The following is a 24,003-nucleotide window of genomic DNA, read 5'->3' as shown; positions in this document are numbered from 1 at the left end:
AGTGATCAAGCAATTGCAAAGTCTGTTGGGTGGTAGGATGTTCAGGATACTTTCACTGTGTTGATTAGACCAACATTCACGGCTGCTTAGATCAGAAATCATTCACATTGTTAAACCAACTGGTTCTTACTCTGGACATGCTGGAAGTCCAGAGTAAGTCTTCCAGGAACCAGACCACTCATAGAAAATCCATCTATCCTGAGGTCATTTGAGTGTTGGGTCTCACAGAATAAAAGGGAAATGTATTTTTTTCTTAATAAATATATCCAGAAGGGAAATAAAACAAAACAATCCAGAAGGGAATTGAGTTATTTAAAGTAAAGAAAAATGTTGAGACAAGAGCCAACATTATTTGAACAGGTCAGAAGTAGTTCTGGGCTAGAAATTAGAAAATGCTTTAGCTGACTTCCTGAGGGAGTATCAGTGTGTGTAGGAGGTTGAAGATGTAATTAGAACATGAAATTTAATAAGTTTCCTGAATGACATTATAAAACATTGTTACCCCAAAATTAAGGGATGTATTGGAGGGGTTGGTCTGGATTTCTATGCTATTTTAGGTCTGCTGTGTTCCATGTACATCTTTTGGGTATGATGTGTCACTTAAAGCATTATCCCCCTCTGCACAGAGTGCTTTCCTCTATGCCTGTGCAGCACACTTAATAAATTATAAACAACAGTAATAATTTCTGAGATTCCTATTTCATTTTACAGTTATTTATTGGCTTTTCCCATAAGAGACTGGCTTGCTGGAGCTGGGTGATAAGCTTATTAGAAACCATAGCACAATACTCTGAACACATGATTTATGTGTTTTCAGGACACTACTAGGTAATCGGCTTATTCTGGATTTCATCCAGCCAACTTTGCTTGTACTTTAATCAGACCAGCTGTGATCTACCTGGACCATAGGTTTCTAAAAACTTGTTTCAGCACACTGGGCCAGATTCTCAGTGCTTTAAATTAACTTCCTACCACTGGCCACGATGGAGTATTGCTGATTTACACCAGCAACCTGTCTGTAGTCCACAAGTGCAACAGAGCTAACATCATTAACAAAAAGTGGGCAGGTAATAATTTATTTTAATGAATGGTGTTGATGCATGGTGTAATTGTTTGAATTCATCAAAAACAATATTTACAACTTCTGCAGAAATGATGTATAAGGTATTGTTAATAAAATCAGCACAAATTAATTTAGCCCCTGAATCAGCAAAGCACTTAAATACGGACGTTCTGCAAATGCATGTACATGTTCAAGTGCTTTGTTGAATCCTGATTTTAAAATTGTACAGCCACAAAGAAGCTAGCCTCCTTAGACTTATGACCTAAGAATTTCTGCAAAGACATCTGCTCATCATCTGACTCTCATTTCCGGGAATGAAAAGAAGTAGAAAGGAGGTATCTATAGCCAGGGCAACTTCATTGTTTCCTTTTTTTGCCACACTCCTTGTTCTCCACAGACAGCAACTAGATGTTTTCTCATTTTGTGGTGTCCAAACACTAAGCCCAGCTCAGACTCCATAGTAGATGATGACAGTCTATGGTAGGGTGCCCTATTGCTGCTATGGAGACAACAGGGTCTCTTGAAGCTTACTGGTGTGAATTTTGATGTATGCCTGCATTTCTGGAGCATCACAGCAAAAAATAAAGTCAAGCAGTACCTTTTAAGTAGTTGCAGAGAAGGTAGTTGGTTTCAAAACCCTGAAATGGGAGATCACCTCCTGCAGCTCAAAGACAAGAGCTAAGGGAAGATATTCCTCACTGAGATCAGCACAACACAAGAAATCTGCATTATGGAGAAACCTTTTGCTGAGAATCTGGCTTTTCTTCTGGAAATGGTGAGTTGGGGTTTTGCCCTTATAGGTCAAAGTATTGCTCTGGGTGGCACCAGTAAGATGAGAAGGCCTGAGAGCAGTGAGTTTCTGCAACAACGTGTCTGCAGAGGCAATTAGCACAAAAGGGGTAATTACTTTCAAAAATGAGTGCAATCAGCACATAATAGAGTTTCTGAGCTGTAGCATCCTGAAATCACAAAGTATTGAGTCAGTGACCAGGATGAACCCTAGCACCTTGTGTCCTGGCAAGCTTCAGGTGAACCAGTGTCTGCCACCATGGCAGTTCATTCATCTTCAGCAGTACCCCGTCTTCACAGAGCAGAGGCAGAGCTGCAGGGAGATGGCAGATGAAGGGCTGTGTAGTGTCTGTAATGACAAATCATCCACCATTTTTGCTGGAAGCAGAGTCAAGCTGTTAAACACTGACTGAGGGAAACATCCCAATTTTGGAAAGCACACCATGAACAGTAGGGATTTTTCCATCATTTCATATCTGCAAACCAACTCAGGTTACATTTATGGAAGGTGTGGTGAAAGATAGGTATTGGGCTTCCTGTATACAAGAGAACTGAGATAAATCTCCAGTTCTCTTGCATGATCTATCAGCCTGTTGTGGCTGCACACATTTGATTTCATAGTATTTAAGTTCAACTAAATGAAGTTCGTATTATTAATGCTCACATGTTTCACTAAAAGGGCTTGCTGGTGACTCTTAAGTGGCAGTCTTAAACCATGGAAGCAGGTGAGATGCCACCTTTTCCCCTTCTGTTGTTCAGTTCAAGAAGATCCAAGAAGTTGTTCCTTCTGCTGTGCAGCACTCTTCCTCTTTCTCCATGGATAAAGATGAGTGCACTGACAGACTGTTAGCACCTACATCTCTGACTGACAAAGGCACTCAGCTTAATCTAATGTGGATTTGCCAAGATTTTCCAGAGGAGAAGATAACTGCACATCTGTGACCTTCCCCAGTGACCTTGTCCAATGCCATGCCCAGGAGACTTCACCATCTGCAACAGGAGCTGTGCTGAGACCACTGGTCCAACGTTAACTCAAATAAAAAGGAGGCCAGTAAGCCTATTTCTTAAAATGGTCCTGGCAGACTTTACATCAATACTCTTACACAAGAGCTGTAGTGAGCCCAGCAGTTGTCTTTCAGCAAGCTTTATTCCCCTTCCAACCATGGTTTAGGAGAATCAGGTCTGCTGCTCAGCACCCAGAGAGGATCTGGCCACAGGCAGCCCAGTTCTGAGCATCTCACTATCTACAGTGTAGCTGGCCTTTTGGCTGGGCTCTGGTGTTTTGCCTTCTCCTTATATCCATCCTATTCACAAAAGTTGGCTGATCTGCTCTGATTTCAGAGTCTGGTTCCTCTGATGCCCCACAGGGTTTCTCATTGGGCTCATCTTTATTCAGCCCCCACAAGCTTCCTTAGACTGAGATGACCTGAAGATTTGGATAGAGGATCAGTTTTTATGCAGATGACATGCAGATTTATGTGAAGCTTATTCTTAATTATTCTTTCTCTTCTTCTGTTTTATCAGTTTGTCTTGAGGACATGGAGGCATAGATGTCATTTTTTTTTCCCTGGTCTATATTTAATACTCCTAAAGCTCAAATCTGAATTATTGGTTTCAGGAATTGGCTTAAATATGCTGCTCCTTTCTCAAAATCTTATGAATACAATAACAGTTACCATGGCTGGCTGGGACCATTCATCCCTTTTCAGCACAGCACTTGTGACAGTCACAAATCACATCAGTACTGATTCTGTCATTGCAACTACACCAGTTGCAGAACTGAAAATTCAGGTATAGCCTTTGCTTTATGTACTTTTACTTTTTCAACAAAGAAATACCAAAGTAATAAAAACACGGAAGTGTATTTTTCCATTCCTTTTGAGAAAAATACAGATGTTGGCCAGTACTTTAACAGTTTTAGGAAACCTGTATTTACTGGTATTTCAGACCTTTCCAATAACAGCTGGACATCAGAACAAAACATGACGACTACAATTTCTTCTAACAGCAGCAAATTCCGACAATGACATCCAGTTTTGATCTTGGTGCACAAATCACTGGTAAGTGTTATAAACTAATGCAACAAGTTACATGCCTCATTCAAAAAGAGCAGTGAGCACCACCTCAAGGTTTCTGACATGTTATTCTTAAGTTGTTGGGTTGTGGTTATTTTTTTCTCATAGCTCATGATGAAAAATGGATTTATGTTTCTATACATGTCCAGCACTGTGCTGCAACGTATTACAGCTTAAAGAAATTACTTCACAATTCCAGATGCTGAAATAACCACTAGCCTGAAATTTAGTGCTGTTCCATCATGGTCACAACTCAATATAGAACAGTCCTCATATTTTCTTTTTTTTTTTTATTAAATGGCAATCTGAAGATGAGATGTCCAGGGGGTCATTTTGGTACATCATTAACCAGTAATAGGTGGAATTTTTTTCAGTAAGTAAATATTTCTCTAAGTTCCTGCTCATTGGCCCTCCCCAGAATAGCAACATGTGGAACCTTTGAAAATATTCACAGATTAACAAGATGCCATGAGTATTAAAATCAGCTCATGATCTAGTTTCTAGAATATGACTCACTTTAACAGGGAACTCTATTATTAAAATGAGGGGGTTTTTCTTTAAAAAGAACAATATGAGAATTATATAGCAGTCATTCAAATGCTTCCTTTTCCTTTATAAAATCTGCAAGCCTTGTATTCATCATCTTTTCACTTCGCTGTCCAGTGACTGTAACACTTATAACACTTATAACCCCCAAGAGGGGGTAAATAATATTTTGTATGTAAGCAGAGCTTTGAGGCAAATACATAAAAAAGGTATACATAAATTGAGTGTCAGAACAACTAGTCATTCTTCTGCCATATTCAAGGCTTGCATTTAATTTCTCCAAGAGAGCTGCTACAGTACTGCTGTATGACTGAATTAGTCAAGTAGCAAATGAATGGGACAAATAATATCATTAAATATTATTTCTTCCTCATGACTAACATGTTATTATAAGCCAGAGAAGATTGGACAGATGGATGGAGATTCACAAAGCTGCATTAGTCATTTGCCATTTTCAATCTCTGTATATCCTCAGATCATTGAGAATAAATATGCAGGGAGAAAACCTCAGGTAGAGTAAATCAGCATCTTTCCCTGGGCTTAATCGAGCTCTGCTGATTTACTAGCACACGACATTCAGAGACACCATTTCCTGTAAAAAAAAAATATATTTATAGAACAGCTGAAAAATCAAATGCCATCAGTGTGAAATGTAATTGAATCTGACAGTATTAGTAGGAATGGAAATGGCACAAAGTGTACTCATACACACCTTGCTAGTTTTCGTCCCATGTTCATGCCTTGAGAAAAGTCTGAAAGCAACCTGAAAATGAATGATTAATGTTGTAGGATGGCTCAGACCTGCATCACTTTGTTCAGATGAGAAAATATGAATTGTGATTTTTCCCATAGGGTCATTTATTCAGCTGGAGGTCAGCCAGGATTAGCTCTGAACAACTTACTCAATTGAAACAGTGCTGGGTGACATTTTGATCCTTCTGCTCATCGTGAGAAGCAGTTTACTTATTCAAAAGTCTCATTAAAATCAGCATCTCTAAGCACAAGCTCAGATGCTTTTCAGCAGGACAATGGTAAGAATCTGAGTTACTGGCTTCTGAGTTACTCATGGAGAAAAAATGGGTGCAGAATTTTTCCAGCAGATAAGATGGGTTTTCTTGAAATACAAATGTTTCCTGGAAGCTAAGTGCAGTAATTGTCTCTGGGGAAAAGGATCAAAACAATTTATAATAAAACCTTTCCTTTGTACAGAATCTTTTTATCTTGTTTTGGCACCTATTAATGGTTGCAGTTAATTTTGGCATACTGTATTTTGTATTCCTGTTGCATCTGATGTTATGTGTTGTACTGGGGAGAGAAATCCAGAAGCTGTATAGTTTTCATTTAGTTCTTTCCTATGGAGACAGGCTGAGAGAGCTGGGGTGGTTCAGCCTGGAGAAGAGAAGGCTCTGGGGAGATTTTAGAGCAGCCTCCCAGCACCTAAAGCGGCTGATAAGAAAGCTGAAGAGGGGTTTTTGACAAGGGCATGTAGGGATAGAACAAGGGATAATGACTTTAAACTGAAAGAGGGCAGATTTAGTTTAGATATTAGGAAGAAGCTGTCTACTGAGAGGGTGGTGAGACACTGGCACAGGTTGCCCAGAGAAGCTGTGGCTTCCCCATCCCTGGCAGTGTTCAAGGCCAAGTTGTATGGGGCTTTGAGCAAGCTGGTCTAGTGGAAGGTCTCCCTGCTTGTGGCAGGGAGGAATGAACCAGGTGATCATTAAGGTCTCTTCAAACCCAAACCATTTCGTGATTCTATGATTCACATTCTTAATGTTGAATATTACATTAATATTTTCTCCAACATTAATCACTTTGGATTTTTTTGGTTTTTTGGACTAGATTTGGACACTTCAACTTTTCCTTCTGATTTGTGAAAGGTAATTTTTTTAAGCATTAATATTCCTTAGGGACAGTTTTCTGATTGATGCTATTCCTAACACAAAGGGGTGAAAACCTTCTTGTAACATAAATTCTATTTTTGTTTGTTTATCCAGTGAGCTCACTTTGAGTAACTTTCCTATCACCCAACCAGGACTGACTCTATTTAAAATAGCTTTCCTGGAGACAATGAATTTGTGAAGCATATTCTGAATACATAAATATCAGTTCCTCTGGAAACCCAACTTAAAAATTTACATTTATCCAAGGTACAGAATCTTACTGTGTGATCTTAAGTCTGTGTCCATCAACAGAGCTTGCAACTTGAATATCAAAAACTATAAGTGTTTACACATAGCATGCTGACCAAGATCTAATTTAAAGAATTTTTGTGCTTTGGGTGAATAAGGCAGGGTGCCACACAAATTATGCATTTTCTGGTTTTAACATGATTCCCGTTGTCACTGTAGTATTCTTATGCATTTGAACCCCAAGTTCACATTTCCTATTTCTGCACTGTTTCACTAATCCTTATCTAATCTCCTATTCCTGAGTGGGAAATGATCATAAGGCAGTATCATATCACCACCATCATAAATTCATTTTGTTAAAGTACTTCTGCAGGAAGTTTATAATTTATTAAAAACCTTTATCTATTCTTGAATCATCGCTTCATTGTAATAGATCCTCTAGAGCTCACAGAAATTCTTCCAAGAGCCTGTTTGAATAAGATTGCTTCAGAACAATGAAAGGCATTAAAGAGCCTATTAAAATTCTCTTTGGCCTTTTTTCCATTATATAAAGCTTCAGGGTGGGCTTGTCCATTAAGAGAATAATGTTGGGTCGTACAGCTTGGAGGAAGGAGTTGCACAAGAGGCAAAGGCTGGGGACATTGCTGTATCACAGTCAGGAGCACCGTGGAACAAGGCAAGTGGCACAGATAAGACCTCCAACAAGCAAGGGAACAAAGAGGCATTGCCATCTATATCTTGGGCTGCGTCACAAGCAGAGTGAGCAACAGGTTATTCAGAGCAGCCCTGCAGAGAAGGACTTGGTTGACGAGAAGCTTACCATGAGCCGGCAGTGTGCACTTGCAGCCCAGAAAGCCAACCGTATCCTGGGCTGCATCAAAAGAAGTGTGACCAGCAGATCAAAGGAGGTGATCCTGCCCCTCTACTCTGCTCTTGTGAGACCTCACTTGGAGTACTGCGTACAGTTCTGGTGTCCTCAACAGAAAAAGGACATGGAGCTGTTGGAGCGAGTCCACAGGAGGGCCATGAGGATGATAAGAGGGCTGGAGCACCTCCCATATGAAGACAGGCTGAGAGAGTTGGGGCTGTTCAGCCCGGAGAAGAAAAGGCTGCATGGAGACCTCATAGCAGCCTTCAGTATCTGAAGGGGGTCTACAAGGATGCTGGGGAGGGACTCTTCCTTAGGGACTGTAGTGGTAGGACAAGGGGTAATGGGTTCAAACTTAAACAGGGGAAGTTTAGACTAGATATAAGGAGGAAGTTCTTTACAGTGAGGGTGGTGAAGCACTGGAATGGGTTGCCCAGGGAGGTTGTGGATGCTCCATCCCTGGCGGTGTTCAAGGCCAGGTTGGACAGAGCCTTGGACCGCGTGGTTTAGGGCAAGGTGTCCCTGCCCATGGCAGGGGGGTTGGAACTAGATGATCTTAAGGTCCTTTCCAACCCTTACTATTCTATGATTCTATGATTCTATGACCTTCTCAGATAACTTGAAAGAGGAAATCTCAGCTGAATAGCTCAAGTAAATTACCTTCCTTGCAAGATCCTCGCTACTTCTAGTTCAGGAGACCTGTGTGAAAAATAGTATCTATTTATCATGCTGTTACCGTTCTCAAAATTAGGTCTTCAGATATGAAAACAAAACTTTCACAAATTACCACAAAGTTAATTTATTTTCAGGTTTGGGGTTGGGGTTTTTTTCACCCTGAAAAAACACACCTCTAGTTTTCATTTGACTCTCAGTTCAGAAGCTTAATTAATTTCTCATCTCAAAGCTTCTTCTCTGGAAAAGCTTTTCTTGAAACTTGGGGGTTTTTTTTAAGTCAAAGCTGGCTTTCACTTTTTGTCTCTTGGTTTAAGCAGTAGCAACTTCCAAAGAAGCAGATTTCAAGACCCACCTAGAATATTTGAGTCAGATTTGGCAACAATTTAATAACTTTCCCAACTTATGTGACAGTTCCTGAGTTTCTCTGTACTTTATACTTTTCTGTTCCTGTCTTTGGAGGAATCTGAAAATGCCTGAAAAAAAAATGGAGATCTGCATTTAGTTAGCTTTTACACTCGTTTGAATAGGAAAAAAGGAAAGCTCAGTGCAGATTCAGTTCTAAAACACAGTGCTACAGCAGAAAGGATGTTTTCCCAACTTTATTTAAATCTTCTCTTCCATCCTCATAGCGAATACATTAGTAGCACTCAGTGTAGTGAATTCTCTTAACCTGGAAAAAGTAAAACCCTGAGTAGAGATGGAAAAACACCAACAATAGAAACCTCAATTTCTAGAGAAGCACTTCAGTGAGCAGACTTGGGTGGAGAACAACAATATTGCCTGACCCCTGGGCAAAACTCAGCCAGCCTGGCAAAAATGTTAAACAGTTAGGAGGAGCTGCCCCATACTGAAATGGGCTCTCATGGCTTGTGGAACTGGTGCACAACCTGTGGCTGCTTATGTGACTTGTGGACAGTGCTTTGTCAGGATTTTTTAAATAAGCCCTGCTAAATTAACAGGAAATTAAACAGGGGGTGCAGCATGTGGATGCCTTAGATCCAGAAAGCTGGAGTCTTCCTTTTTTTTCTAGACCACAAATTTTCATATTACTGAGGTTAGCACTAATAGGAGGTAAAATGAGCTTCCATAATAAGATTCTTGGAGTCATGACTAACTGGCAAGTATATGCAATGTGAAATAATAAGGCACCCTGTTTACCACCAAAACCTTTGAAAATGCTGCTTCTCTGTGTAATTTATACAGGCCATCATGGTGTTTTACCTAACCTGCAGGGATGGAGCCAGATGCTCAGACACATACACAAACCAATTGCCAACAAACTAGGTGTTGTGCAAAGCTTAGATCTTGGCTACTGAAATCTTCCAAACTGTCTTTCTCTTGCAACCATTCTACAAAACCATCTCAGCTTGGATCCAGCATGGTTCCAAAAAAGCTTTTTTTCTCCCTAGTGGAGATAGAAGAGTGTTTCCTGTTGCACAAGGTGTCCCACCATGGGAAGCTTTTTCCTCTGGGTCCTGTGCCAAAGCTGTGCTGCTTGCCCCGGGAAACACCACATGGCCAGGGCAGCCTCAGAAACATGAGTGGGAAGGCTTTAGAAGAACAGGATACACTTACCCCCCAAGTAGCTCCTAAACTGATTTGTCCAGTCACTCTCTTACTCATCAGGACTCACAAATAAGCTTGGACTTTTTCAGTCTTCATTGAATTCCAGTGAAGGAGGTACACCCCCATCTAACTCCTGGTGGGAGGGGTCCTGCTCCTGGCACCAACTCTCCATATAGCCACGCATGACATGGGAACGCATCAGCCAGTAGCAAGCAGTGGAGCTTGAGAGCCATAACCTACAAGTCTCAGAAAGGGAAAGTGGTCTTTCCCAATATTTTAGACTTGCTGAGATGGTAAGTTGAAAGATGGAGCTTCAGCTGCTCTGCCCGGGTTGAAGGACCTGGAGCATGGCATTATTATTGCTCACTCCTCTCACCTTTTCTCTGACATGAGAAACAAAGCCATATTGGGCCAGGTGAAGGGCACAAGTCTGGCATTGATGCTAATGTGTCAGGGAAGGATGATAGGTCTGGGCTGAAGCCAGGAAACAGATCTTATCTAGTATGGTTCCAGTTTTCATGGCTAGCCCAAGACTGCATTACAGTGGTGTGGCAGCTCTCCTGCTCTGCAGCACGACCTGCCAGGGCTCTCACGATGCTCTGCAGGACATCTGTGCCCAGGCAGGATGCAACTCTCTGCTGTAGACAGTGGGACTGATGCAAGGTACTGATGGCAAATGCAGGAGGTAAAAGCCAACCTCCAAGGAGCAAGTGAAGAGCAACCTTTTACCCAAGCCTCAAGAAATGACAGACTGAAAACGCCTCCAATTTGGTGGCCCTGGGCCAGCCCCAGGAGCTATAGGGTCAAGTTGTCCCCATCTTTCTGAAATGGAGACCTCCAGTAGCCTACAGGTTGAGCTGCCAGCAATCACCAGGATCTCTCTTAAAATCCCTGGGCACCCAAAACCAGTCCAAAATGTGTGCCAACTTTGATGCGTTACAGCTGTAAAGTCTCTGCTAGCTGATGCACTGCTGGTTTTAAAAATATAAATCAACTTCTCAATTTCTTATCAAAATTTTAGATCAAATGTCAGTTCGAGGACCTGGGAGAACTGGCAGAAGGAGGGAGAGCTACATTATCTGGACACAGTAGGGCGTTAGTGGAAGAGCACTTCTGAAAAGCAAAGAATGTTAGGCTGTATTTTTTGTCTTTGTATGAAAGCTTCTTATGACAGCTTTGATGCTAAAATGAGAGGGAAAACTATTGCCAGATTTGGTGTTATTTATTACAGGTATTACTAAGGCACTTTCAGACTCACTGAACACCTTGAGCAGATTGCCTCTCTGCAGCCTGTTCACTGTTATTGTTACGATCTGGATGTAATTCTGCAGTTGTCTTTTATTTACATAGATGTATAGCCATAAATGAAGGCCTTGTGCACTTTCGTAACACACAATACGTGACCTTTGTGTTCAAGCATCAGGCAGAAAGCAGAGCTCCAGCAGTTTTCTAGCTGTTTCAGAGACAGGCAGCTATGTCAAGAATATAGACATATGGAAGCAATTTCTCTGGATTCAGAAGATGTGAGGCAGAAATATTTGCTTTCCAAAACCTGCTTCCTGCCCAGGTCTCACCCATGCCCAAGCAGAAGATATCACTTGGGGGCCTCTGTCCGCAGACCCAGAGCTCCATGGAAGAGCTGAGCCTGTAGGCAAACACACAAATCAGTACCCTAAGAACTGCAAAAGAGAGCTGGGTTTCATGCCAAAGAACATAAGGGCTTGCAATGGGATTGCAGGCTGTGCTCCAACCAGTTCTGCTTGCCTGTTTCTTTCTTCCTCCATCCCTCTACTATCTGACTTTGCATTCAATAGCACTTACACATTTAAATATCTAGGAGGCAACCTTGGAGGGCAAACCTTGGACATTTAAAAATATCTTCCTTTGCCTGTTGTCTGTTAAATTTTTCTTGGAGATAGTATGAAAGAATAGATACTTGTGCAGCAATTTTAATCTAGCAAAACTGAGGCAAAGGACTGATTACGAAGTTATTTAGACGATACGCTTCTGACTGCAGCTTTGTAATCAAATGGCAGCTACCATTCAGCCATGTAATAACCAGACAACTGTACATCTGCCTTGCTGTGCATATTTATAAAGAATGCATGGCTAACACTTATTTACCTTTATTAGCTACATTCTCAATAACTAGCTGAGCTACTGTGAGCAGTTTTCATTGCCTGGGCTAGCTGCAACTGTATTTGCATTAAAGGCGTCTAATTTTTCAATGTCCTCTTGGAAGCAGATGAAGATTTGTCAAAGCAAAAAGTACAGGTAGTATAATCTCAGAATAAATTCAGAAGTTCACACATCAAGAAAGTTCATTTTCCACAGCCACCAGTTTATTTGAGTCAAAAAGAGGGACTGGAGAGGGAAATAAGGGCTTCAGTGTGCTGTGGTTGTATCTAAGAAAGTCATAGAAAAAGGCCAGATATTAAGAGCAGGCAAAGCAGCCAAAAAGTGACAGCAGCCTGGAAATCAGCATGCAGGGTGTAGGGGATTTGTAATGTTACACAAGTAGACTAGAAGGTTGGGGGATGAATACTGATTTCATCAGAAGATCTAAGACAATTGGAGGGATTTTTTTTTTTTTGGTCCTGTTGATGAACACACCATTGGGAAAAAAAGCAAGGCTCCCTCCACTGACACTGTTTTGATGACACTATGCTTGGGTTCACTTCAGCTGCTGATCAACAAATGTTAAACATTCACTAAAAAGAGATGATAGGTTATGAGATTTCTGTGGCACAGGACAGAACAAAACAGTTGACACCATAAGGACTCTGTGGGTAACCAGACAAGAACCCCACACTAGAAAGATGTGTCTCTGGCCTTGCTGAAGTCAGCAAGACTTCCAACCCACCATAAAAGTAGGACTGAGACCTATTGGTTCAGAGTATTTAATAAGGGTTGCTTCATCTGGGTATATACAGGCTGAAACTCTATAAAGGCATATGTATTAAGCAAAGGCCATTTCCATGGCATCACTCCAGTCTTCCATAAATTTGTATGCAGAGTTGAAATTTCACTGAAGACAACAACATCTGTTCCTTTAGATCACATCTTTATTGACATTCAAACATAAGGCATAACTTGTTTTCAAGTTATTTGGGTTGGAACACATGTGCTCTGCTGCTGTTGAAATTGCCACAAATTAATAGCAGCTAGATTTTGGGATGTGTCAGCATGGAGTGAGGCTCATCTATCAACTCTTAATAGTTCTCTGCTCCATATGCAAGAGTTTCAGCTGTCACACTTCCCTGTACAAACAGCACTGGGGAGGAGAGCCGTCTGTGGGAGAGCTCGAGGGGATTGTGCTGTGGGAGGGGTCATCTCATCAAAAGAGCTTGGGGAACATCTTCAGACCTGGTGTGCTGCAAGGACACCTCAACCCCCCACAGCAGTGACAGCCACACCTGTCCTGTGCTTCAGTGTGCAGCCTGGGAAGTGGCTGCTGTTTCTGCAAGACATTTACATCCCACCCCCATGACGCAAGGGGTCATGGAAAAATCTGCTTCCTCATCATGCTCTGAAAATGATCACTGCCATATTTTTCTTCTCTTTAAATGTTGCAGTGCATCGTAACTTCCAGCAAGCCCAAAAAAAAGAACAGGATTCTCTGTTTTCTCATGTTCAAACCAAGGAATCTCAAAGGGTTTCATTTTCACATCTGTCTTGGGGTTTTTTTATGTGGTTGGTATCAGTAGCAATCTGAGGTCACATTCCTGATGATAACATTATTTGCCCTCGGTGTGGATTTAATCTATGAAAATTATATGGGGAAGATTGTATTTCCATGTAGAAGTTGTTTTAATTAACACTCACCTTCTTAATACTTCAGAGACTGATATCATATTAGGAAGAGAAATTGAAAAGATATATTGAAACTCTTATTAGTAATATTATATTGAGTTAAGGAAAGACTGTAGAAAAGAACCAGGTGTACAGATAAGCAAACCCAGACCTTTCCCCAAGCTCAGGTACTTGCACTGATATGAAATGACCTCAGAATGAAAATGATTTCTGGCATCACTAAGCATACCATGTCTGTTTTTCTCTTCTCTTTGTAGGAGCCATAGTGTATCTGAGATGCCTTGCCAGGTTGAGAAAAGGTCTGAGTCTCCAAATGTTTTAGCCTCTCACCTTACAAACCTGGCTCTGGCTACAGCAAGGAGCACCTGCCACCTCCCCAGGGAACCAGCGCCACGGCTTGCCCACCCTGGCCAAAGCCAAGAAATAATTTGTCTTTCCAATGGGTTTTTTAGAGGGCTTAGTGGAAGCGATATTTTGACCTGCCCTTATAAATGGATGTCTGTGCTACAAGCATTAGTAGGTTAAAGAGAAAAAACATTGTCCATGTCATTAATGGCTGGATGGTTTGACTATTTCAATTATACCTCTTAGAGATGGGAGCCTTCGCTACATTTATGCAATCCACTTTTTGTAGAAGGGAACATCTTAGAGAGAAATTGCACTTCCCCAAAAGGCTGGTCCTGTTTCTCCTGTTAATTGAAATCACACAGCTGATGATGTTCACTAGGCATTGACTCCAAGAGCTTAACAAATGCTATGGTCACTATAAAAGACGATATTAACTACATGCTGATTTAGTGAGCATCTCTGGAACTTATTTACTGTAAAAAAAATTAAAAAAATTGATAACAATATAACATCAACAATTAAAATTAAAGAATTAAAACATATGAAGCTGCATATGCAGACTCACCCTCGAAGTGGAGCTCTTCCAGACACTGTCTTTAATTTCAGCATCATGCACCATTTTTATTCTCAGATCCTCTGCCTCATTCCTTGCACACAGAATAGAGGTCACTCCCTTCATAAGAGAAAATCAATATTTTGCTTTTTAGCATTGTTCAGTATGCCATCTAAGTCCGTATTTATTGTGTGCTCTTCAAACTGTGCTCCAAAATCAGATGTATTACCTGCTCATTTAATTTTCTAGGTGAAGAAGGGGTGGTTTTACAGACTGGGAGCAGATGCATAGAGCACTCAGGGCTGAAAGCCTCCACTAATTGTGGACATTAGTTTTGAAACACCAACTACAGTACTTTTAGCCCACTTAGCATTACTAATATGGTCTGGATCTGGGACTCCATACACAGCTGTGAATGCTCAGCACTTCTGCAAGCCTACCACCAGGGTTCACTGGGCAAGCACCCAGAAATCAGGAAGCACAAAGCTGGGGACTGCCCATGGAAAATCTGACTTATGAGCCAAATTCCACAAAGTACACACACGTGCTTCATGCAGCGAAACACAAAACCTATGATCTTCTGCTAGGAATGACAAAAATCAGTCCCTAGCGAAAGGCAGCCCCAAAATCTTTGCACATGAGCCAGAAAGCTGCCTAGAGCTAGTCTCAGGGAGACTGAACAGAGGGATTCACGTGAACATCTGCAACTTTCCTTATGCCCAAGAAAGAGTGGCTGAGAAAGCATCTCCATCCCCTTATAATCCTAAGACAAGAACCCCAAACTCTGTCCTAAGGATGTTCTTGAAGGACATGAACAGGTTTTCCGTTATATTTCAGACAGAGGAGGAAAAGGAAGAGGACTATAGTGTAAGAGCTGTGGATAACAACTTCCCCTCCTGGTGATGCTTCTTCCCCACCACTAGCTCTCCATTCAGTCCTACTTCCTTCCCTATATTCCTGCCAGGACAAAGTGTATGGGTACTGCTCCACAGGTCCAACTCAGGAGCATCCCAGCTATGTGTGCTGCTAAAGAACCGTGGGTCAGAAAGGAGGAACTGGGGTGCAGCTATGGGCATGAAAGCTGTGCAGGATCTGCTCCACCCGCATTCCCACTACTATCAGCTGTAAGCTTGATAACAGAATAGCCAGATGTCATTACTGACAGATGCCAGCCAAAACTGCTCATTTTCATCCAGAAGTGCTCTGTGAAAGCTGGTAGCCAGAACACTTCCTACAGTCAAGACATGAAACATCTGCTTTTATGAAGCTCTAGTTTTAAAAATGACCTCAGTACAGAATTGCTGGTGAATGCTCCATTCATTAAGCTTGCTGGTTTAGTACAAGCTGAGAATGCATTGATTTGCCTGGGTTAGGTCTTACTAACATGACTGGCCAAGAGTATCTTCCTTGCTTAAAACAAAAATCGTTATGGTCTTAAGGAAACAACCAACAAATGGAGTAAGAGGACCAAACCAAAGGATGACCATCATAACTCTGCACTGTTGGCTACGTCTGCGCCAGTAAATAAAACAGTCCCTAACCACAAAGTCAAGCTGTAGACCATAATCATCCACAATCCTTAATTGAAGGTCTATTTCCTTTGGTCTGCTTCAAACAGTGCTCCCCCAAACAGGCTTCAAGACAGCTTGGCCAACAAGGGCAGGGATAGTGCCCAGTAGGCAAGATGAAGCAAGTCACCAATTTTATTTACTAACATAGAGATAGCTGTATTGATCCAGTCCACAGAAACATTTGTGTCAGTGCACTTGTATACCAATATAAGAGATTTGGAGAACTTTTTCAGCAACCAAAGAGGCGTATAGTGACCAAAGCCTGTAGACCTGACATGCATAGTGAAAAACATAGCTTATGTTATCACCCCTGTGAATAGCATCCTGAAAAGCCAGACCCTTCTTGCAGGTATCTAGTGCTGAAGAGTTTAGGTTTGGAACAGATAGGGAGAAAATGGTTTGGTTTTGCATTTCTGGAAGGTAATTATTTCTGTAGCTGCAGTACTTTGCCATTAATCTCCTTTATTCTTACAGGCTTTCCTAGCTCAGGAACAAGGGCAAGCGACTGTGTGACATGGGTGATTGTAAATCAGCCCTGCTGCTCCATCCATCACTGCAGTGAATGGCAGCAGTGTGCGTCCTGCCTCAGCGTGGGCTGCTGTGGCGTGCAAAACTCCCTTCGCCAAAACAAAACACAGACACTGAGCAGACTCTCTGAGTTTATTATCACGTCCTTTACTCTTTCACTCTTCTTCTTGCATTAGGAGATGGATGTCAGTTCAAATCACTTCCCTAGGGACTCTGGAGGTACAACGTGTAAAGCTTTGTCAAAGGTGATGTAGATTGAAGCAATCTTCAAACTCTCTTCTCAGGGGGAAATCCTTTTGGAAATTCTGTGCTTCGTGTATGAGAGAAAAAGTTGTTTGCAACAGTGGCCACCATCAAAATAAGAGGTGATGAGGTGGCTCGAAAGCCTTTAATAATTGAAGGGTTTTTTTCAGTCATTATCATCTCCAGTAGATTGCAAGACATTGCTTACACATCCCATGCTCCACACTTCATGCTCAGCATCCGCAGCTGATCTGCCACTTTCTTTTCATAATCTATTCCCAAGAGCTTGACTTGAGGTCCAAGAAGTAGAATGGAAGGTGTCTCATTGAATTTTTATGGGTTTAATTCCAGACCTGTCATATGATCATCATCACATGGCAGAAATCAGAAGGTCTGAAGTATATGAATTTCTCAATTTTGAGAGGACTTAGAGGTGATGCCTATATTGGACATTGTTAAGATTTGGCTGGACAGGGTGCAGGGACATCTAGTCTAGGGCATGCTTGGCCAAGAAAGGTTGGACCAGATGATTCTTGAGGTCCCTTCCAACCTGGTATTCTGTGAGTCTATGATTTTCTCCCATAGCTGTGGAATTTGACACTACAGAAGCTGGTAGCTTTTGAGGGGAAAAAAGAAAATAAAAAAAAAGACATCTCCTGTTAACAGTAGAGAAGCTTGGGATCCTGAATGGTACCTTATCTATCCCTCATGCAATGGAATTAATCTTTCTTGGGTTTTAGTACTTCAAATTCAAGCTTCTAATCAAAACTGCATACCTACCCTCCTTCTATATAGTAGAGTGGCACAGTTTCAGTGGCTGACTCATCAAAAGCTGAGATAAGAGGAATGAACCACTCTGGAGATGCTCCAGACAAAACTTTTTCCTGAAGACTCCCCAGTGCATGTCACCAAACTCAAGTCAGTGCTATTTTACATCAGTTGACTTCCACAGTCCAACGCCAGTGAAATCTAGCCACTGCTGAAGTTACTGCTCACAACCTTGCAGATTGTTCACTGACTATTGGAGAAAAGCTCTTATGAAAAAATCCAATTTATAACAACAGAAGACCCTATTTTACACTTTCCTAACACTTCGCTACATCAAACTCTCATACATTTGCTGTCCAGTGCAGAAATATCATATCATAAGCTCATGAAATGTGATCTGAGGACCATAACAAGCCAACAGATCAAAGAGGAACCTCCAACCTGAGGATGAGAACGGCTGAGCATCTCTGCCAAACTAAGTGGGTGCTGAGCACCAGGGAGAATCAGGCCACAGAGAATCCCAGACTTTTCATCCCAGGTTAATAAAAGTGACAGCATGGATTTCAAATGGCTGATTTGTCTCGAGACTTACCTCCTACACAACACAGATTGCTCTTCTACATTATACATCCCAGTGTGTTATTAGCCTGCTTTGTTGTGAAAAACAGTTTACCATTACTTCCTGCATAGTCTCTTCTGAAGTTTCTTTAGGGAAATTAAAAAAGCATGCTAGGAAGCTATTTTCTGCGCTGATTGTGCTGTGTTTCCCCATTATTCCCACCCAAACTCCTAACACACAAGTATTAACAAAAGTTCAAATGACTTCTGGTTTTCTCTATACATTTGAGACAGCTAAATATAGGTCTTGTAGCACTGTCATTGGAACAAAAGTGTCTGGGTTGTTTTGGGTGATACCTGCAAACTTCATAGCACCGCAAATTTTGCTGGTGGCAGCCAAATTAGTGTGCATTTAACATGGGCAAGACAAAGAACTTTTGCAAGTGTCAAGCAAAGGCTTTAATGAGGAAACAGCAAAAAAGCAACTGAAACATTAGTTTGAATAAACTGAACACTCGAGGGCTGAAGCAGGAATAAATGCCCATCAATTTTATCCAGTGTAATGGCCTCAGGGATGCTGGCACAAAAGGCACCGATAATGAAGACGTTCCTATTTGGATATACAGCAAAATATTAATTTGTTCACCTAATTAAACTTTCATATAATATTTTTGGTGTAGTTGGTTTCTAAGATTATGCTGTGTTGTGCATTCTTTCTGAATGAAATATTCATAGATACATGGACTAAATTCCTTAGATGCTCTGCAGTCTGTATCTTTTACAGCAGTAACTGCTAACATTACAGTGTTGCATATCTTGTTCATTTGCATGGAGAAGCACAAGAGTGAGGTAAGTCTGGGCTTGTTGCTGGCAGGTGATCAAAGTTGAGAAGAAGCAACAAAGGTGGTTTTTTTCCTCTGACTAGAGTGTTAACAAAACTAAAGTTGATGGCCTGATTTAATAACCCTCTAGCCATGACAACCTGCAGCTTATTTTCACCTTCAGAGATGCTTTTTGCTACAGAATGGACAGAAGGGAGGTTGTCACAGTCAGCCTTGGTGCTGTCATGTTGCCATGCCCTTTGCATATCAGAAAGTTTTTTTAATTCCCCCCTTTGCTACTGGCAGACTTCTCTTTGATTTTTACAGGGAAGGAAAGGAGATTCTACTCCCTGTATTACAGCCCATGTAACTCTTCCTGGAAGAGGGAAAAATATAAACAGTTTGGGAAGTTTTGAGGGCATTACAGCCCACTGAATTTGCACAGCTCGACGGGGAATATGTTGTATGCTGCGCCAAACCTATGATTATGATATTTTACTCACTGGCATGTCTTTTTATGTGTAATAATTACCCTCAATGCTGTTATATGGACCAAAAGAAAGTGTAATTTGTCATTAAATGTGACCATAAGACTCATTAATGCACAGAATCACAAGGCCTTTGTGATGATTTCTAGTTGCTAGAGTTTTGCTCAGGCTAAGGTAATGTCTCCAGCAATGACATGCATTCATACTTTTCTCCTTGGAGGCCATTCTACAGGTTAATGTACCTCATCCTTAAAGCTCCTTGTGACAGGTCTGTCTCTATCCCTGCTCTTTATCCCATCAGATTTCTCTTCATTATTATACCTCACAGTGCACAGCTTTTTTTTTTTTTTTTTTACCTTTTTTTAATATTGCTTTTATTTAGTGAAGAAATGACAGAGAAACATAAGGTTGCACAGCAATTATCGTGCTGCTAACTAGGACCTTCTGCAACCTTCTTCTGAGCATCCCATTTCTATTAACACCAATGTCATCCATCTGCCTCGGAAAAATTGTGCTGCCTGTCCCTGCTAAGCCGATGGACTCAGTAACCTTCCTGGAACCACTTCATCATGCCTTGTCTTTCTTGCTTACAGGTGCCCACCACTGGGGGGCGGGGAGTATTTACCGCTCTGATTCAGCTGTATAAATAGGGATTTTGGACTTCTGTAACTTTTTAAGCTGCTTTACCAGGGGAATTGCTTGTTTATTTTTATAGCTACTCAAACCCATGCAGGAAAGTAGCTGGGAGACAGAGCTGCTCAAAAGACCAGTTCATGTTAGCATAGCTCATAAGCAATTCTAGCAGTACAGTTGTACTCACACTAAGTGGCTGACGTGTTCCGATATAAAATGTCCTTAAATGAATTAATGAATCATTGATATAATCTCACAAAAATATGTATCAAAATCCCTGGTGCTGGGTAAATGCATTTGAATATGATGCACTGAAGCCTTGAGCATAAAAGTGAGATGCTTCTAGAGAGCTACTCTTGTTAGGATTTATGGGGGACACAACACCATACATCAAAGAAGGACTCCAAGGAGACTCTTATGATTGTAAAATGGCCTTGAAGAGGGAAGTTGTTGCATGTAAAAGAGAAAAGCTATACACCACTTATGCTGGAAAACATTCAGTGTTCAATTTGGGTGGTGAGAGAAACAGTGGAAGGGAAGTGAAACAGCTCAGGAAAGAACCTGTTCTACAAATGAAAGCCCAGAATATACTGTAGTTACTTCACAAGATAAATCCTGACTAACTGACAGCTTCAGCCATTTTTCCTCTTTTCCTTTCTCTTTTCTTATTTTTTTTATTTTGTTTTGTTTGCTTCAACCAAAGCTCTTTTCTTACTAAAATCCTAGTGAGAACAACAAAATATCACTTGTGTCATGTTCCTGAAGAAACACACAAGCTGTCATCATCTGTAGCTGGCATCTTTCCTTCTCGTCTCATGAAGCCATCACCGCCCTTTCTGCTGCTCACACTGCCTTTTGATCTTTCTACCTTGCTGGTTCCTTTGGTGATGCCACTATCTGATATACTCAAACACTCCAAGAGAACAGTATCCAGCTAGGAAAAAATAAAAAAGACAATGTGTCTTGTTTTGTATCACCAGGGTTCATCAAGATGAAAGAAAAAAATCCCGGTGCAAGCTCAGAAATGGTTAAAGAAAATAAAGTCAAAGAAACAAGGAAAAGGAAGTCAGTGAATAATGGGAATAGGCCTCTGTCCCTGATTATAAATACAGTGTGAAGTGAGTCACTACAGTCTACTACAAGTAGTAGCAGTAGGCTGTAGAAGCAGACGCACAGAATTACAGTGTTTGAGCTGAGAAGCGATCACAGAATCATTCATGTGGTGTCCCATATAATAGAAACCATTGAATTTCACCTCCTTTTAACCCTAACAATTTGTGCTTAGGTCAAGTGTAACCTCCTTTCAAAGATATCTATTCCCTGAGTAACCTTGAGACAATGTGAGATGGGACACAATCAGCATATTAAGACATCCTTTGATCTCACTTTTCTTATCATGTCACAGAAGTAACAACAGCACGATGATGGAAGGGAAACCTGTATCACTTCTTTTGCAGGTGCCTAGAGTGGCATGATGGCACCATAAAGCACACTGCAATTATGAAGATGATTATTCTTAATACATTACAGTCTTCTACGCCTTTCATTAAGTCAACAAGGGAATAAAGTTGCATATAAAGGTTCATAAAAATCCACTGCTTAAAACCTTCTTTTAACAGAAGTGTTACAGGTTAATGTTCTTCAAAGCACAACTTATCAATCATTACAAGGATAAACACAAAATAAGCAGTCAAAACTCACATTAGCACTTTTTCTGCCTCTTATCTGTGGTGAGGTGTTGCTGCTTGTGAGATTACAGCATCTCCCTAGCTGGGGAAAGAGCAAACTCATCACAAAAATGGTGAACCTGCTGGTTCATCATCACAATTTTATGCAGGCCTACTCTCATTCATCATCTTGGACTAATACAACTTTGTCACATAAGTACTTCCACAATAAGCAATGGGATGTACCACCAATGCTCTCACCATGTTTTTTTGATAACTGTCTTTGCAAACAAAGAATCAAGGAAACTGTGCTGAGCTCCCTGCCCTACTCCACATGGTGCCCTGGGAATAAAAAGTCAGGAGATAGCCTTGATGAGCCTTTCCATGCTGAGAAAGGAGTCAATGCAACCTCTGAAATAAGAGGGGAAAACTCAAATGGCAATTGTCCAGTTGTGCTGCTTGCCCAGCAACGGCAAATTAGGTCATTCCCCAGACCAGCTTCACTGAGCACCGTGACTTGGAGAGCTGCCTGGCAGCACTGAGCTCCTCACTCTGCCCAACTTAGCCTTCAGGATTTCAAAGACCATGCCATAGATAATGCTGGAAGTGTCTCTTTTTCTGTGTTACATAAGAAATAAAAGACCTTTGGTATGAATGCATGTGCAGTATTTCATGTTTGTGACTACATCTCACTTTCAGGATCTTTTATCTATTTTTTCTCTTCTTCAGTGGAAGAACCAAAAGGGATGTTTCATTTTGGTTTGCTTTAAAGAGGGGATAAGGAACCTTGAAGTAGGAAACCAAAATTATACAGTTTCTCAAATTCACAAGTCCAACATTAGAATCAGAATGAAGCATAATTTCATTTCCAAGTTATAATTGTAAGAGACATTTTAATGTTCAATATTTCTTGTGATTACTTATGTCTTCCCATGGAAAACATTAATGGAGATGGGATAAAATTTTTCCCACAAGATTTTTAAAGTGTAAAAAATTAACATGGCTCGTCTTTGAATCAACTGCCATTTGCTCTGATTTTTTGTTTTCTTAAGCTACTTTTATGATAATGTCACTTCAGTGATTTAAGTGATTTTTTTAAAAAATACAGGGACTTGGATTTTTGAAGCACACTGAATGTGAGGGGAGAATGGATGAGTGTACCCACTCTCAGCTAAACTGTAATTCAAGGAGATCTCCAGATGGGCTGGGGAGTACAAGCCTTGCAGTGGAGTTGTGTTGGTAGCCCATAGGGCACAGAAGAATCATCCCACAGACCTCATGGAAAGCAAAGGCAAAAAGAGTAGAGGCAAATCCTCTGCCTGTTTATCTCTGTGATCAGTGCTAAAGAGACCGGTTCTCCAAAGCTTGCATTGAAAAAAATATCTCCTGTTAAATTCTGTGAGCAAACCAGTTCCCATAACAGAGTTTGGCTGGTGGAATTGCAGCCCCTTGAACTGTGCCTCTGCCAAAAAAACCACATCTGTCTTTAACAAAACCAGATTGCGAACTGTTCTGCAAAGCCTCTGAAATTCAGTGATACACACCTCAAAGAGGAGACTGTTGTGGTCTTATCAAAAGCAGAATAAATCAAGTTAATGCTCTACAAATACACAAAGGCTGCAGGTTTACAGCTGGTTTAGTTTATATTATTACTAATAAAAGAAGATGCTCGAGCAGAGCTCCAAAGGAGTAATCTGGTAAGGGCTCTGTCCTGGAGGATTTGCAGAACAAAAGTAGCTGAACTCTAATCTCTCAGCTGCAGAGCTAAGTCTGGCATGTGGGAAATGAGAAATGCACCAGATATGAAACTGATCTCACTGTGAACAGAAGTTTACTCTTTGCTGACCATATCTACATAGCCAGGTTATGTGCTGGCACAGGAGGCTGTTTGCAGGTGTACAGTCCGAAAGCGTCTCCATCAAAGGTAATGGGATACTTTCTGCTTGGTGTGCTGACTGGGATTCTGCTCTAAGTATCCCCTTCCTCTATGCACAGCATCAAATGATTTCCAGGAATAGGAAAATAAGGGGAGACATCTAGCATTTTATGAAATCATTAAGGAAACAGGAAATAGCAGGTGGCTTTCCAGTAACAAAGATATTTTAATTGGTTTAATTAGGAGACAAAGCTGATCGTTGGTGTATTCTCACCTTTCCATTAACTGCATCAATTGAATTCGGGAAACATGCAGAGAGCAAATTGTTTGGCTTGATCCAGATTGTATCATGCAGCTTACGGAATTGTTGAGGGGCTGGTTAGCTGTATGTGTCTATGAGGGAAAATGGACAGAAATCTCAC

This window comes from Strigops habroptila, chromosome 4 (assembly GCF_004027225.2).
Source record: "Strigops habroptila isolate Jane chromosome 4, bStrHab1.2.pri, whole genome shotgun sequence".
In the NCBI taxonomy this organism is placed as follows: Eukaryota; Metazoa; Chordata; class Aves; order Psittaciformes; family Psittacidae; genus Strigops; species Strigops habroptila.
This window is presented reverse-complemented; position numbering follows the sequence as displayed.